Here is an 18,633-nt window from a genome sequence, read left to right on the forward strand (position 1 = left end):
CTTTGCAGCTGCCAAACTATGGCTGGTCCTGATTTTGAAAGTGGATCCCTCTGGAGTTTAGGTTTTCAACTGGAACCTGAGAAAGGGGGTGGCATCAGAGCATCAGTCTCCATTGTAGACTCTAATATGCCATTTGGTAACATATCTCTCAGAACCCTTGGTCTGTCACAGTCAGTAAAGCCCTCAGACTGGTCATGCTTTCCAACTCCCCCTCTACCAAGGGTGGCCATCTAATGGAGCTGAAGATCCTATTCTCAGTTTGGCTCGATTCTGTGAGATTTGACATTTACCAAAGGAGCTTCTGCTTTAGGCTCAGCCGTAAGGTACTTACAAGGTACAAATTAAGTCTTGGTTGCTGTCCTCAGGGTGCTTGCAGTTGAGTTGGAGAATGAGGTAGGAGGCACAGAGAGCATTTCAGTCCAGTGTAAGAGGACACTGATAGAACGGGCTCCTACGAGTGCAGAGGGGAGGCAAGTAACCTTGCTAGGGCATGAGGGTAGACAGGGAGCTCAGGGAAGTCATTATGGACCAAAGGTTTGTGTTCTCCCCAAATTCATATTTTGAAATCATAACCCGTCATACGATGGTATTAGGAAGTAAGGCCTTTGGGAAGTGATGAGGTTGTGAAAATGGAGCCCTCATGATGGGATTAGTGTCCTTCCAAGAAGAGACAAGAGAGGGCTCGCTTCCTGTCTCTCTCTCTCCTCTCTGCCATCAGAGGATGCAACAAGAAGATGGCCATCTGCAAACCAGGGATGGGGTCTTCAAGAATTGGCCCACAATGGTGCCCTAACCTCATACATCCAGCCTCCAGAACTATGATGAAAGTTTGTTGTTTAAGCTAGTCAGCCTATGGTATTGTGTTATAGCAGCTTTGACTAAGAAGTCTTCACAAAGGAGTTGATTCATGGCCAGGTGTTTGAAGGGTCAATAATTTTCCTGATGGATAAAATGACGCTGGTGATGGTAGGGGAGGAAGTAACACAAGCACAGGTGCAAAAGCAAGAGTAACTGGGTGGGTTAGGGGAACTGCAGCTAGTTCAGCATAGTTCTTTGACTTTGGTCTCCCTGTGCCGGACACGGCACTCAGAAGATGTCAGGTGAAGGAATGAATGCACCTCCTTGATCCTGGGGTATCAGCTGCATCTGTAAGAGTTCTGGCTGCTGGTAGAGGGTGCATCTGTGAGAGAGAAGTGAATGCACAGAGTGACACAGAGGATTGGGCAATGAACTGGGCTGGAATCCAGGTCTCCTGACTCCCAGCCCAGTGCTCTTTATACGCCATTTACCTCGCTCTCAGCCTACACCTATCTCTCTGTTCCCCGGAGCCCCTTCAGCACTTTCCATCAGAGCCTCATGCTCTCACACTGTTCTTTAGCTCTCTTGTGTTGCACATGAATTCTTTCCAGTGTGTTCTATTTGTCTCTCTGACTGGACCACAAGCTCTTTCAAGGCATAGACTGGGGCCTCTTCTTTTCTGCATTCTCTGCAGTGAGTGATTAAGTGTGCAAAAACAGAAATAAGTCAGAGCTGAAGAAATGCAGAAAATTTCACATTTCCCACCCCACATTCTCTCTTTTCTTTCTTCTCCAAGAGCTTATTGGCTCATTTTTCAAGGGCTAATTTGCCCAAACTTAGGGGTTCAAGACCTCTCCATGTTCATACCTAGGGCCCTGTCCATGTGATGTGCAGGGAAATCGATACACTAAAGATACCATCCCCACTGTAAAGAAGGTCACTGCCTGGAAAGGGAGGGGAAATGGCCCCAAACATACAGGAGAGTGTAGCTCTCTTATTTTGTGAATAAGTGTGTTCCTGAAGTGTGTGTGGGAGTGGAATCCTATATATGATACACTGTGAAAAATCACTGATTGAGGAAACTCTATGTTGAAATTAAAAAAAATTATTATTAAGTTTATTTGTTTTGAGAGAGAGACAGAGACAGAGTGCAAGCGGGGAGAAGGGCAGAGAGAAAGGGAGACCCAGAATCTGAAGCAGGCTCCAGGCTCTGCAATATCAGTGCAGAGCCCAACACAAGGCTTGAACCCACAAGTCGTGACATCATGAACTGAGTCTAAGTCAGATGCCTAACTGACTGAGCCACCCAGGCACCTCTATGGTGAAATTTTTTAAACTGATGTTAAATCATTGGATATTTATTTTATTTCTCCGTGGTATCTTTTGCTTAATAGAGTCTGGATCTATTCATTTACCAATTATCTAATAAAAATTCATCTAGGGGCATCTAGGTGGCTCAGTCAGTTAAGTGTCTGACTTTTTTTATTAAAAATTTTTTTATGTTTTTTATTTATTTCTGAGAGAGAGAGAGAGAGACAGCATGAACAGGGGAGGGTCAGAGAGAGAGAGAGAGAGAGAGAGAGACAGAATCTGAAGCAGGCTCCAGGCTCTGAGTTATCTGTCAGCACAGAGCCTGACACAGGGCTCAAACCCATGTACCGTGAGATTGTGACCTGAGCTGAAGTCAGACGCTTAACCAACTGAACCACCCAAGCGCCCCTTAAAATTTTTTTTTGTTAATGTTTATTTATTTTTGAGAGACAGAGACAGAGAGAGTGTGTGTGAGCAGGGGTGGGGCAGAGAGAGAGGGAGACTGAGAATCTGAAGCAGGCTCCGAGCTCTGAGCTATCTGTCAGCAAATTGCCCGACGTGGGGCTCGAACCCACAAACCGTGAGATCACGACCTGAGCTGAAGTCAGATGCTTAACCAACTAAGCCACACAGGTGCCCCTAAGCACCTGACTCTTGATCTCAGCTCAGATCATGGCCTCACACTTTATGAGATCCAACCCCACACTGGGCTCTGCACTAACAGGGTGAAGCCTACTTGGGATTCTCTCTCTCCCTCTCTTTCTCTGCCCCTCCCCCATTCTCTCTCTCAAAATAAATAAATAAAGTTAAAAAAATCATCTGTCCCAGTGAATACCAACACAGAAGAAAGTAAATACACACTGACTTATAAAAGGGAATAAATGTATGTTGCTTGTAGTAACTTATTTTTCAAAATAGTCACACCCTAATGGACCCATCAGGTTATACTAAGACTAGAAGCTGTGTACAAATAAAAGTGACTCTTCTCACTGCTCTCATCTTACAGACTGTTATAGAAGTGTACTTCTATATTTAATTTTTATATTATTTTTAAATAATTTTTATATTTAAAAATTTATATTTAGCATTTATATTTAAATCTCATTGGGGCCTACTACCTAGTTTCACCTATGGAATCCACAGAGCACAGTGAATCAGAGAGATTGTAGTTGGATCCCACTTCTGAGTAATCTTGAGCAAGTCACTTAGCTTTTCTGGCCTTCAGTTTCCTTGGCTATAAAATGAAGACAATTGTAGCAACTAGCTTGTAGGGTGACACTGAATGTCAAGGGTGGGGATCGATTGGATTAAGTAAGGTAGGGAAGTATTCCCTTCCTAAGGTGACTCTGAAGCATAATTGCACTACCTCAGGGGCGAGTGCTCCCTACCGCATCAGTGTAAATGATTTTACCCACGCAGAAGCAGGGCCCAGGAGGGGAGGCAAGGCATGTGTGGATTTCGGCAGGCCATTAACATTTTCGCCCATGACACCCATGTGGGCAAGGTGTCTGCTGAGGCTGGATAACAGTCATAATCTTAACTGTAAGTGAGAGCTTGCTTGGGTAGCTCATGCACTCAAAATGGAATGGTAGACACACAAAAGACATGCAAACTTGGAAGGCTTCTGGAGCAGATGGTGGTGACCTCCCCCTCCCCGACGGCCCAGCTGAGGTCACCTGCAGCTGCAAGTGGGTGCTCCCTCCAGTGCCTGCAACTTCTCTAGTGGAGGGAAAGCTTTCTCTAGCGCCTGGGGAGCTTGCCCCTGTGGACACAGGAACTCAACTCCAGGGCAACCTGGGGGAATAGGAATCAGTGGGAAAGTGCCCTAGGCCCCCTACCCCATTCCAGCCATCCAGCGAGCCAGTTCTGAAGAGTGTCTCCACAGCTTCAGCCAGTCCCCAGCAGGATGGAGCCCTGGTTTGCCCTGGGTCCATATTCAGCTTGACCTTCACTGGCTTCCATCCCTTTTGTCTTTCCCTACTTCCAAACGTGTGCTTCATGGGACCATCTCCCCCCAAAAAACTACCTAAATCCAAGTCTTTGTCTCTGAGTCTGCTTTTTAGGGGAGCCCAAAGAAAAATGTATTTTCTATCTTCTACAGTTTACAGGACAGCCAAATTGGGTGGGGAAACCGGAGCGTGAGAAAAGGTTATTACAAAAGAAATGGAATAAGCCTACAGATGCTTGTTTTTAAAAGATTCTCTTTCCCCTACATCCTTGTTATTCAAAGCGTTGAGAAGCAACACGGGTATCACCTGGGAGCTTGTGAGAAATGCAGACTCACCCCAGGCTGGCTGAATCTGAATCTGCATTTTAACAAGATCCCCACATGGTTCGAGTACACTTCGCTGTTTGAGAAACCCTGCTTTCTATCATCTTGCTAGGCTCTCACAAAGGGATTATGAGAAAGTATTGCTACCTATAGTGGGTTGAACAGTGTCGCCCCGGAATTTCTGTCCACCCAGAACTTCATAATGTGGCTTTATTTGAACATAAGATCCTTGCAGATGTAATTTGTTAAAATGAAGTCACACTGGAGTAGGGTAGGCCCTAAATTCAATGACTGATAGCCTTATAAAAAGAGGAGAGGACACACAGATAATACACACAGAGAAAACCATGTGGCATAGATTGGTGTTATGCCACTATAAGCCAAGGAGTCAACAAGAGCTGGAAAAGGCAAGGAAGGATCCTCCACGAGAGACTTCAGTGGGGCGTGTGCCCTGCAGACACCTTGGTTTTGGACCTCGAACCTCCAAAACTGTAAGAAAATAAATTTCTATTGTTTCAAGCCACCAAGTTCGTGGTATCTAATTACAGTGGCTATAGGAAGCAAATACACTGTTATGCTTGGGTTCGCAGCCACAAAAGTGGTAAAGCCAAGACTTGACCTAGACACAGTGTGTGCTGCGGATTCAATACCCTGCAATGGGTGGTGGGACCAGGGGGGGCCTCTGGCTGCATTTCCAGGGCCCTGTTCCTAGCCCTGCCCTATTCCATGTTATCCAGGACTTGGAAGCAGGCATAGGACAACATTGTTCAGGTGTGCAGATGACATGAGGCTGAGAGGGCTGGTTAACATGGTGGATGGCTGATTTGGGACTGAGGAAGATTTAGCCAGGTCAGGACAAGGACCACAAAGCCAGAGGATGGAATCCCACAGCGATGAGAATGAAGCTTAACATTTAGGTTACACATGCTCTGATGGAAACAAATATTGGGATGTGCAGATGGGTGATGTGCGTGACCTCAAGCTGAAGCTGAGGGTGTGATGGGTTATTGATAAAGGAACACAGACTTCAGCTGCATTAATAGAAGTGAGACACCCTCAATAAGCAGGGACAGCATATTCAGCTTCTACTTTGTGATGCTCTCGCCACCTGGAGGACATGGTCAAGGTAGGAGCACAGGGTTTTAAAGAGAACTCCAGAAGGGCACCTGGGTGGCTCAGTCAGTTAAGCGTCCAACTCTTGATTTCGGCTCAGGTCATGATCTCAGGGTTCATGGGATTGAGCCTCGAGTTGGACTCTATGCTGACAGTGCAGGACCTGCTTGGAATTCTCTCTCTCCCTCTCTCTCTGCCCCTCCCCTGCTAACACACACACACTGTCTCTCTCTCAAAATAAATAAATAAACATATAAAAATAAAGAGGAGCACAGACTAGAGAGTATTTGTGGGGTGATCAAAACAGTGAGGATTCAGAAATAGAACAGTGATAAATGCTGCCACTTATGGAGTGCTTCCTACGTGCCAGATGCTGGCTAGGCAAGGTAAGACAGATACTGTCCCTGCCCTTGGGAAGTTTATAGTCTACTGGGCAAAGCTAGGCAATACATCCCAAGGTAGATAAATATATATATTCATTTTCAAACCCACAAGTGCTGCAGAGGTGTATTATGTGCTCTAAGGGCACTTACCTGGAGAACTGACCCAGACCAGGGATCAGGTCAGGCTGCCTGGAGGAAATGGCATTTTCATCTCTGAGCCAATTTATGAAGGTAACTAAATGTTACTCAGGGGACCATAGCACCTCTTAATAAACAGGACAGCAGGTTCGAAGGTCCTGGGGCACATTTGAAGAATATGGAGAAGAGTTGTATTAAGAGATATGGTTTGGTTATATAAGAGTCTTGGAAACATCATTTTGGCTGCACTGTAAGGAACGGATTGGAGTGAGGCAAGAGTGAGTACAGGCATATCAATCAGGAGGGGGTCATAGCCATCCTATTACCATTCTAACAAAATACCACAAACTTAGTGGCTTAAAATAACACAGATGTCTCTTCTTACAGTTCTGGAGGTCAGAAGTCCAAAATGGGTCTCACTGGGCTAAAACCAAGGTGTCAGCAAGGCTGTGTTCCTTCTAGAGGCTCTAGGGGAGAATCCATTTCCTCACCAACTCTGGCTTCTAGAAGCTGCCCACATTCCTTGGCTCATGATGCCTTTCTATGTTCAAAGGCAGCATTGGCTGATTGAAACTTTCTCATGTCTCATCAATTCTGGATCTGACTCTTCTGCCTCCCTCTTTCACTTACAAGAAAGCTCGTGATTATATTGAGGCCATATACACAATCTGGGACAATTTCTTAATCTCTCTTTTGTAAAGTCAACTGATTAGCAAGCATGGTACCCCTTGCCATGTAGCCTAACACAATCACAGGTTTTAGGGATTAGGATGTAGACATCTTTGGGAGGCCATTATTCTACCAACCACACATCTTGATTTACATACATTACCTTATTTACTCCTATATCCCCTCCCTTCCAAGTGGGTACTATTAGTCCCTGTATACAGATAGGATGCTGAAGCTCTAGGAAGTGGCAGAATCCAAGGTCAGACTCCAGGCTGTCTAACTGCTGATCCTGTGATCTTAGTACCTGCCCCATGCTGCCTCTCTATGTGCTATGAAGATAATGTACAGGGCAGGGGAGCAAACTTCTAGTGTGTGATGGGCTGGCTATTAATGCCTCACAGGGCCATGTTCTGGGTGCCTCCAGAAGGCAGAACCAGGTCAATAGTCACAAGGAGGCAAATTCCAACGTCTAACAACTCAAATGTTAGAGCCAGAGAGTACCTGAGAGGTCATCTAGTCCATTTGCTTCTAAGGAAACCAAGGCCCAGAGAGAGGAAGTAATCCACCCAAGGCCACACAGCTGATAAGTAGCCTTACACAGAATTTTCTATTATAGTTGGTATCGGCTGCAGTATTAAGTGATGGGCTCTTTGTCACTGGAGGAGGCTGGCCATTTGATGGGGGACCCCAGCACAAGCATTTCTGGCTATTGTGAAGCATGTTGAAGCTAAGTTTTTATTAACCACAAAATGTAAAAGTTTGTGAATGATTTACTTGTGTTCGTAAGTTAGTAAGTGATACAACAGTATCATTCTCACACATTTGTCTTCAGGTATGAGGTTTTTATAAAAATTGGGTTTACTGGGGCTCCTGGGTGACTCAGTCAGTTAAGCATCCTACTCTTGATTTCAGCTAGAGTCATGATCTCATGGTTTGTGAGAGTGAGCCCTGTGTTGGGCTCTGTGCTGACAGTATGGAGCCTGCTTGGAATTATCTCTCCCTCTCTCCCTGCCTCTCCCCTGCTCATGTGTGCGCATACACACGCAGTCACACACTCTTTCTCTCTGTCTCAAAATAAATAAATAAACATTTAAATAAAAATTTGGTTTATTAAAGCATAATTTACATACATTAAAATTCATCCTGTCACATGTTACATCTCAGTAAGTTTTAACAAATGTATAGTCATGTAACCATCAGCACCACATTCAAGACAGGAATGTGTCCATCACCTCAAAATATTCAACAAGATCTCTGTGCCTCTCCGTTCTTGTTTATTTTTAAATAATTATAGGGGCGCCTGGGTGGCTTAGTCGGTTAAGCGTCCGACTTTCGCTTGGGTCATGATCTCGCGGTTCGTGGGTTCGAGCCCCGCGTCGGGCTCTGTGCTGACTGCCAGCTCAGAGCCTGGAGCCTGTTTCAGTCTGTGACTCCCTCTCTCTCTAAACCTCCCCTGCTCACGCTGTCTCTCTCTCTCTTCTAGAAATAAATAAAAATATTTTTAAAAAAATAATTATAGACTCACAAGTTGCAAAAACAGTACAGAGAGGTCCCATGTACCCTTCATACAGCTGTCTCCAATGATAAAATCCTATATAACTACAGCACAATATCAAATCCAGTTAAGTTCCGTGACATTGGTGCAATAGCTAGGCTACAGACTTTATTCAGATTTCATGAGGTTTTCCATGCCTCACGTGTGTGTGCATGTTCGTGTGTATACTTCTATGTAATTTTATCTCGTGTATAGATTTACATAACCACAACCCTAAAAGAGCTCCCTGGTGCCACTCCAGAGCTGCGCCTACCCTTCTCTCCTGCCATCCTTAACCCCTGGTAACCCGACCACTAATCCATTTATGTCCCTTTTCATATCCTTTATTGTTAAATTGCATTTTTTTAAGATTTGATTTTTAAGTAATCTCCACACCCAAGGTGGGCCGAGATCAAGAGTTGCATGCTCCACTTACTGAGCCAGCCAGGAATGGATGAATAAATTCATGTTGGAAAAAATGCAAACTATTCAGGTATTTTGGAAGAACTCCTTGAGCTTTCTTTCTCATCCCAGTCCCTTTTCTGAAGGTAATTACTGTTAAAGACTTTGGGTATCCTAAGCGTTTGTCTATGTACTTGCCTTCTGTGATGGGTAATTTTATATGTCAACTTGACTTGGCCATGGGGTACCCAGATTAAACATTATTTCTGTGGGGGCATTTCCAGATGAGATTGGTATTTAAATTGATGGACTTAGCAAAATAAATCGCTCTTACTAATGTGGGTGGGTATCATCCAATCCACTGAAACCCTGAATAAAACAAAAAGTAGAGAAAGGGACAATTCGTTCCCTTTCTGCCTGCCTGCTTGAGCTGGGACATTTGTCCTCTCCTGCCTTGAGATTGAGACTTAGACCATCAATGGGCTCCCCTGGTTGTCTGGTCTTTGGACTCGGACTGGAATTATACCACTGGCTTTCTTGGGTCTCCAGCTTGCAGATGGCAGATTGTGGAACTTCTCAGCCTCCATAATTGCATGAACCAATTCCTCATAATAGATCTCTGTGTCTCTATTTCTCCATCTCCATAGCTCTATATTCTATAGGTTCTGTTTCTCTAGAGAGGTCTAACATACATACAGTACATACATTACATGCATATGAACCTACCTATATAAATAGATAGTTGTGTGTAAATATATATTGTATCATCTACATTGTTCCACAGCTTGTTTTTTCCACTTTACTATATGTCATGGGTAATTTCTTATATCCACACATTAGTGCTTACTTCATTTAAAAAGCTCTCTGCATAGCATTCATACTATGGCTATCCAATAATTTAACCAATCCCCTGCTGGTGGATATTTAGGTAGCTTTTAGTTTTTCCCTCTTACAAACAATGCTGTGACCACCAGCCTTTGTGCACATGTGCAAGTACTTCTCATAAACTGAGAGAAGTGGTATGCTGTCTAGAACAGGAGGAAGAGAGAGGAAGTTTCAGCTGAAAGAGAATTGTCCCAAACCTTGGAGTGGTGGTGGGTCCCCCATGTGGGTGTCCTCTGGGACAGTTCATTTTGAAGGCTGACAATCGCTCTGCTTGAGGATTTTGTTTTAGCTTCAAGGGTTTGAGATTCTCTGATTTAGCTAAGATCACATCACATGACCAGAATGGCCTCTCTGGCCTCCTCATGCCTGGCCCACGTTCAGCCTCAGCAGGCTCTCTTAGGTCCCATGAGGTGAAGGAGCTGGGGGTGGGGGGAGTGCCTTTTAGTTTGGGGAAACCATGTATTGTTTGATAAAGGCTGCTCTGACTTAATGCTTTCCAGCTCCAGAGAGACCACATGCCACCCCTGCACAATAGATATGATGAAGCCAAGAAATAAACTCTTCTCCAACAGTGGGGATGGTGATGAGACCATTGTTTTCTAAGGAAACAAAGCTCAGAGAGTGGAAGGAATTCACCCAAGGCCACACAGCTAATTAGTAACCTAACTTTCTAACTGGGGGGCAGAGGGTGTACCTTCTTTCAGAGGTGACACCATGGGAATGTGAATAGGCTGGGAGGCGTTGGAGCAGGACAGGGTGAAATTGTTAGCTTTATTTTTCTTCAAGAAAAATTTTTTTTAATTTACTTTTGAGAGAGAGAGAAAGACAGCATCAGCGGGGGAGGGTCAGAGAGAGAGGGAGACACAGAATCTGAAACGGGCTCCAGACTCTGAGCTGCTGTCAGCACAGAGCCCAATGTGGGGCTTGAGATCATGACCTGAGCTGAAGTCAGACGCTTAACCGACTGAGTCACCCAGGAGCCCCGAACTGTTAGCTTTCAATTGAGCCCTTGACTCAGCTTAAGCTCCTGCCAAGCATGAACCATTCAGAGATTGGGGAATTGTCATATTGCAAAGCCCTGCCTTCCTAAATCCTACCATATGTGTCTAGGGAAGGGCTGTTGACCAATATCCATAACCATTCACTCACCAACTCACCCACTCCCTGGAGTCTATAAGCTGGTGAAGAATGAAGTGGTAGTTGAGAAAAGAAACAAATACAAAAATCATTAGCATTTAAAAGCATTTTCTGCCCTCAAGGGTATGTTTTTTCTTTTATCTCCTCATCACAAAGTAGGAAGGGCAAACTCCAGGTTTCATATAGCAAAAGTGGAGAAACTGAGACCCACTGAGGGATTGAGGGGTTTGCCTCAGGTCAGGTGTGCATCAAATTGGCCAGAAAGCTGGTGGAGGGACCCTGGTTTCCTGATTCCCAGCCAAAGGCTTTTGCCAATGCATTTTATTGCCACTCCTCCCTCAGATTCCAGGGCCTTGTGATTAGAATCTGGTCTGTTCCTGTGCCCACTTCAGAAGAGACACTGTACTATGTTCGCTCTCTGTCTGGACTTTTATGTCCAGAAGCTATGTGAACCTGAGATTCTGTGACCCTGGAAGAATGAAGATGACAGTTCAGCCAACAGAATCCAAATGTTTAGGGCCCAGCTGTGGAAACCTACAGCCATTGGTCAGACTGGCCCGGACCAGGTGCTGAGCAACTCTTTGGCCTATTAAACATGCAAGTGTGTCTGTATGCCTTGAATGGGTGAAAACTGTTACTTGTGATGCTCAAGGGAGTCTTTGGGGGAACTTTAAGGAAGACACTGGAGGAGCACCTGAGTGGCTCAGTAGGTTAAACGTCTGACTCTTGTCATGACTTTTGGCTCAGGTCATGATCTCACAGTTCATGAGATTGAGCTCTGCATTGGGCTCGGCACTGAAAGCACCAAGCCTACTTGGGATTCTCTGTGTCCCCCACCTTCTCTGTCTCTCTTCCACTCTCTCTCTCTCAAAATAAATAAATAAATATTTTTTAAAAAGTTCAAGAAGACACTGGACAAGAGAGGAGAGCAACCTTGACAGGGGTCTGGTGGCAGCCGAACTACAAAAAGAAGACAGCAGAAGGCTTGTCTGAAGGGACTGAAGAACCCTGCTGGCTGAAGTAGAAGGTTCATGTGAGGGACAAGTGGGAAGTAAGATTGGGGTGGCAGGTAATATTTTTTAAAGATGGCTGCAACAATATCTCCACCCCACAGGTACTGCTCACAATGTGACTTTGACACTACCCCCATTGAGATACAGGGGCTGGGGTCCTTATCCTCAAAGTTAGGTAGTAGGCTCATGATTATAGTAGAAGTGAAGCTAATGTGACTTTGGAGGCTAGGCCATAAAAAGGGTTACAGGTTCGACCTTGTTTTCCAGCACATTCTTTTTTTTTTTTTTTTTTTTTGTAAGAGAGAGAGAGTGAGCATGCATGTGCATACACTGTGGAGGGGCAGAGAGAGAGAGAAGCTCAAACAGGCTCCTCGCCCAGCATGGAGCCGGATGTGTGGCTTGATTCCACGACAATGGGATCATGACCTGAGCCGAAATCAAGAGTTGGATGTTCAACAAACAGCCACCCAGGCACCCCATGCAACATTCACTCTTAAAACCTTTAGCCACTCTGTGATTCATTAGACTGCCGCCATGCTATGAGGAAGCCCAAACTAACTCACATGGAGAGATCACATGAAGAGACTCTGAGACTGCATGGAGAGAGAGATGCCTGGCTATTCTCAGCTGCTCCTGCCCTCCCCTCCCCACCCCTACTCTTCCAGCGCCAGTCACTCTCTGACCACAGCCTCAAAGAGGGATGCTGAGCTTGAACCACCCAGCTGATCCCTTCCCCAATTCCTGACTCTCAGAAGCTATGAGGTGTAATAAAATGAGTGCTACTGTCTTAAGTCACTAAGGTTTGGCTTGGTGACAAATGAGGTTGGTGAGAGCAGAGTACTGTTGTGCAAAGAACACTGGTTTGGGAGTGGGGAGAGCTGCGTTCCTGGGTCTAGCCCTGCCAATAACTTTCTGTGTGGCCTTAGGCAAGGAACTTGTCTCTGATTTCATTATTTATAACAATAAGACATTAGAATGAAATGATTTAGAAAGACCTTTCTAGTTCTAAAAATTCTTCTGTGGTGATACACCTCACAGAAGGTAGAATGTTATCCTTAAACAAATGGGGAATGTCTGAGCAAAAGACATGCTGAGAGAAGGTTCTAGAAAGAAGCATGTGTAGTTGAAGGCAGAGCTGGGACATCCTTCTTCCTCTTTCTCAGCCAAGTGAAAGATGAGCACTGAGGTGATGAGAGGCCCTGAGGAGATATCTGACAAGGGGAGAAAGTAAGAGGGGGAGGTGGGCTATTCAGAGGCAGGCAGTCTACTGGCCAGGTTCAGAGCCTGAAGTGGTAAAATACAAACAGGCCCCTCCTGTTTGGAGAGAGGGCGCTTCTGGCCTTTCGAACCTCGGACCCATCCACCTCCATCTACCTGAAGGACCAGCTATTTATCAAATTGCTGCTCTATCTTCCTGGTGGAATATTTCATGTTTTCTCCCCTCTGGAGCAAAGCCACAACACTCACCACTTTGTTCAAATGGAGCTGAGATTAGATTAGCCTTGTGCCCATTGCTTGGATGTCAGGGCCTTAAGCAGTAATCTCACCGCAGGTAGCTGAGTGCAGGGGAAAAGTCAGGAAAAATGCTTTCAGTGTCTTCCTTTGGGCCCTTTATGGGTCCACCCAGGACACCTGACCCCAAGTCCTGTTCTAGAGCCCTTAGCTGTGGAGAATTTGGGTTATATGATACTCCTACTTCAGTGGCCTCTCCAGGCTGCCATTTCTGTTAAGAGGTAGTCCTAGCTCTGGGTTTGGATGGTCTCTTAGGAAAACAATGGGCAGGCTGGTGCCAGCGGGGATGGGATAGGTTTGCTTCTTAGCAACAAAGGGAGCATTTGAGTAGAAAAGAAGCCCGGGGGCCCCTCTGGGACTGTCTCAGTTGGTTATTTCTCTCTGCTCCTACACAACTTCAGGCAGCTCAGGGACCTGGACTCCTTTTGCCTGTAGCCTGTGGCTGACACCTCCCCTGGAGTGAAAGGGGGCTGTGTTTCACAGTCCTTGAGTGGAGGAGTTGGCCTTTTCCACATCAACCCTGGCAAAGACTCACACGCTATTCAGAGAGTTGCAAAATCTGGAAGGCTGCAGCTGAGAAGGAATAGGAAGAGAGTGTTGGGATGGCTGAGCTATTTGCAATGGGCTCTGCTATCAGCCATGGTTTTCTCCAGAGGGAGGTCAAGGACACAGCTGAAGCCTATTTACAGCTCCCTCCCTCTGGCATCCCTGTTATAATAGCTCCTTCCTATTGAACCCTTGGCACTGTTCTCAACATTTCCATGGATTATCTCATTTAATCCTTCACAACAGCTCAATGAGGTAGGTCTATTATTATCCTTATTTTGGAGATTAAATATTAATGACTTTTTAAAACCCCAAGGCATATAGAGTGTAAGTAAGCTAGTAAGTGGCTCAACCAGGATTATGAACCCAGGCAGTTTGGCTCAATAGGACAACACCTAACCACACAGGCTTACTGCCTGTCCCCTGACAGCCCAGCTACATTGATCCACCCTCTAGGAATGCTTTCTTTTTTAATACTTTTATTTATTTATTTTGTGAGGGGAGGGGCAGCAAGAGAGAATCCCAAGCAGGCTCCACACTGTGAGGGCAGAGCCTGATGCAGGGCTTGAGGCGGGGCTCAACTCAGGGCTCTGTCCCATGAATTGTGAGATCATGACCTGAGCCAAAATCAAGAGCCAGACACTCAATTGACTGAGCCACCCAGGCACCCCATGGGACTGCCTTCTGAAATGTCCTTTCAAGCCTGGCCCTTGGGGCCCTACCTCATGCTTTGAATATAACAGTCACCAACTTACCGAATGCTCACTATGCACCAGGGATTGTGCTAAACACCTTACATGGCTTATTTAGTAAGCACTATGGAATAGGTGTTGTTGCTATCTGTATTCTACAACTGAGGAAGCTGGGGCTCCAGAAGGTTTAATTACATGTTCAAGGTCAAGCTAGTAAGTAGCAGAAGCAGGATTTAAATTTGAACCAAAGTCTGTCTGATTCCAAAGCTCTAAGAACACACTTCATTCATTCATTCACTCATCCATTCAATCAACTAACCAAAACAGACCGTCTACCATATGGCGGGCACTGTGCTCAGCACAGGTAGATATATACAGTGGCAATGTTTCTGTATTTCTGACTCTATGTCCCTCGCTTAGACTGCTCTCTAGAACTGCAAATTCCTGAATCCAACTGCCTGTTTGACATTATTGCCTCAGGCTAACGCGTTCAAAGTAGAACTCTTGACAACTTCCTCCAAAGCCACTTCCCCAAAGCCTTCCTCAGTTCTGCAAATGGCATCGCCATCCACTCAGCTGCTCCAAAAGGGGCTCAAAAAGTTAGAGGCCATCTTTGAATCCACGCTTTCCTTCATGCCCTACATTCCATCTATCAGCCTGTCTGGTTGACTTTATCTGCAAACATATCCTAAATCTCTTCACCTTTTCTCCATCCCTTGCTTTCCCCACCTACCCATTTTCTATAGGGAAGTCAGCAGGAGCTGAAAATATCAACCCCACTGTGTCCTCTCCCCTGCTTCTGCCACTCCAGGGGACTCTCTGTGCTCCTGACCTGCAGGGCCGTGCCATGCTCTCCTGCCCTCTGTCTCTGTTTCTCCCTGTCCTTCTGCTCGTCTAACATGCCAAGATCCTTTCCACCTTTGCCTTGGCTCAATACCTCCCTCTGCCTGGAACGTTCTCCCCCAGATCTCAATTTAAATGTCACCTTCTCAGAGAGGCCTCCTCTAGTCAGCTTCTATAAAGTAGTCACTCTTTTCTCTCTGCATGGCTCTTATGACTAAAGAATATTTTCTTTTTTTAATTTTCCTACTCATCTGTCTCCCCCACCCACTAGAATAAAAAGCACCATGGGAGCGAGGAGCTGACTTTTCTTATTCATCATTTCCTTCTCAGCATCTGAAATGGTGCCCAGCACATAGTAAGTACTCACTAAGTAAAGTGGCATTGGTGGCTACAGTGAGGAGGCGGGGTACAGTGTTCGGTCCTCGGGAAATGACAAAAGAACAAGAGTCTGGAAGCAGCAGAAGGAAGTAAAGAACATGCTGACCCTTCTCTGAGCCTGGAGCCAGGCGAGAGGGAGGCGTGAGGCCTCCATGTTTCTGCTCTGCTCCTCACTAGTCAAGGCACTGAGCTTTCTGAGCCATAGTTCCCTCATTTGAAAATGGGAGTAATGCTACTGTTGTGTAGCAGCGTTCCTGAGGGGGGAGGGGGGCAGGCGAGGCTCCTTTCAAGCCCTCTCACCTCCCCTCTGCCCTCCTCTCCCATCACTCTTGGGCTCTCTCCTCTCCTCCAGCCCCGCAGGCCTCCTCTGTGTGCCAGCCTCAGGGTCTTGACAAGGCTGTTCTCTCTGCCCAGAATGCTCTTCCTCCACATACCTGTGAAGGCTCACCTCTCACTTCCTTCAGGTCCAGTCCTAAGTGCCCAGCTCCTCAGTGAGACTTTCCATGGTCACCCTGTTTGACACTGTCCCCACTTTTCCCAAGAGGTACTCCCTCTCCCTCTTCTCTGCTTTGGTTTTCTCCATAGCACTTCCTGCAAGCTGGCATACTGTATCATTTACATATTTACTCTGTATAACCCTTTGTCTGTCCCACTAGAGTAAAAGCTTCAGGACAGCTGGGAGTTTAGCTGCCTTATTCCCTGCCATCCCCACAGCCCCTAAACAGTGCCTGGTACAGAGCAGACACTCAGTAGATCTTTATCAAATGAATGAATGAATGAATGAATGAATGAAGTGCCAGCAGGTACCTGGCATATAACGAGTGTTTGGTAAGTGGTAGGTATTATTACTAATAACTATCTCTCTGTGGCCCCTGTTCCTGTGTCGAGGCGCAAAGTACAGAGTCCTGCACTCAGCACATGTGCAGTTGACATGTGTGAAAAGAGGAACCCTATGGAGATGAAAAGTCCTCCACCTGCCACAGGAGAAGACCAAATGACACAGGCTCTAAGAGTGTAGAGGAGAGACAGCAAGATGACAGGCTGTCTCTGAGACCACATCTCCAGCTCCATCCCTACCCCTCAAAAATGAGAGCTGCAGTGAGGCAACTTGAAGCAAAGGGCCATTCCCATAGATGGGTATCTGTGGGTCTTTAACCTGGGCCTCTGGCCTTCTCAGGGGTCTGTGACTGGAATTCAGAGGGTTCATGAACTTGGATAGGGAAAATTGCACATTTGTATCTGCTGTCTTTTTTTTCAAAGTCTATTTATTATTTTGAGGGTTTTTTTTTTAATCATTTGAGGCTTTATCTCTTCTTTAATTTTTTATTTTTTTTACAAATAGTTTATTGTCAAGTTGGTTTCCATTTAACACCCAGTGCTCATCCCCACAAGTGCCCTCCTCCATGCCCATCTCCCCCCTCCCCCCCCACACCCATCAGTCCTCAGGTTGTTATCAGCATTCAAGAGTCTCTCATGGTTTGCCTCTCTCCCTCCCNACAAGTGCCCTCCTCCATGCACATCTCCCCCCTCCCACCCCACACCCATCAGTCCTCAGGTTGTTATCAGCATTCAAGAGTCTCTCATGGTTTGCCTCTCTCCCTCCCCCCACTATTTCCCCTCTTCTTCTCTCCCATGGTCCTCCATTAAGTTCCTCCTAATCCACCTATATGGGCAAACATATAGTATCTGTCCTTCTATGCCTGACTTATTTCGCTCAGCAGAACACCCTCAAGGTCCATCCATGTTGCTACAAATGGCCAGATTTCATTCTTTCTCATTGCCATGTAGTATTCCATCGTATAGATAAACCACATCTTCTTGATCCATTCCTCCGTTGATGGACACTCAGGCTCTTTCCATGTTTTGGCTATTGTTGAGAGTGCTGCTGTGAACATTGGGGTCATTTATTATTCTGATAGAGAGAATGTGCATGCAGAAGGGCCAGAAAGAGATGGAGAGAGAGAGAATCCCAAGCAGGCTCTGTGCTGTCACCTCAGAGGCCAATGCAGGGCTCCATATCATGAACTGTGAGATCATGACCTGAGCAGAAATCAAGAGTCAGACACCTAACCGACTGAGCCACCTAGGCGCCCCTATATCTTCTCTTTGTTAACTACATTTTAGCACTTCTTTCAATCATGAATTAAGGCAACAATGAACCAGAACACCAGAGGACGCCCAACAGAAATTACACATATTTTCATTTCACAGTGAATGAGGTTGATCTCTTAAAATATTAAGATGCTCATCATTATTCTGAACTTGTTATAAGACTTACTACTATATCTTATTATTTCACATGCTAATAATGAGGCACAAATTTTAAAAATATGTTGATAGCTGTATTTCAGCATAACTGATTTCCATCATAATCCTCTGTTTTATTTTATGTTCTTAAAAACATTATCCTGAAGAGGGAACTGTAAGCTCCACCAGACTGCTAAGGGGGCTGTGGTACACACAAAAAAGACCACAAGCCCCACCTTACAGTACACACCGTCTGGTGGCAATTGTTGCCAACTCTCCTAGGTGACTTCTTCTAAAAGGGAGCCTACACATTTGCACATTTGAGCCTCAGTTTGACAGAGGAAGGCCTTTCTACTCATTCCTGGATGGGGTGCTCCCTCCTCCCCAACAGTCTCACCTCCTAACCTTATGATGTGTTTGTGAACTACTTTGTCAAATGAGCGGTGGGACCAGTGTGATCAGAACAGGCAGTGGGGTCCCACATTCCTTCTGAACACCCCTACTGGCCAAACTAGATTGCTCACTGTGCCCTGGGAGCTCTACACATCTCCCGCCTTCCTAACTTCACCTCTGTCATTCCCTGTGACTAGAATGCTGATTCAGCTCCAGACCCAGCCCCTAGGTCATGCTACTCAAACATCAGATCCTCCAGCCATCCAAGCTAATGTTTTCACACTCCAAGACCCAATATTCTAGAACTTCATCTGCATACTTGTTTAAACACTTGAGCTGATCCACAGCTGTTTCTTTAAAGCAATGT

Source organism: Hyaena hyaena, unplaced genomic scaffold, assembly GCF_003009895.1.
Source record: "Hyaena hyaena isolate Hyena2069 unplaced genomic scaffold, ASM300989v1 scaffold_383, whole genome shotgun sequence".
Lineage (NCBI taxonomy): Eukaryota > Metazoa > Chordata > Mammalia > Carnivora > Hyaenidae > Hyaena > Hyaena hyaena.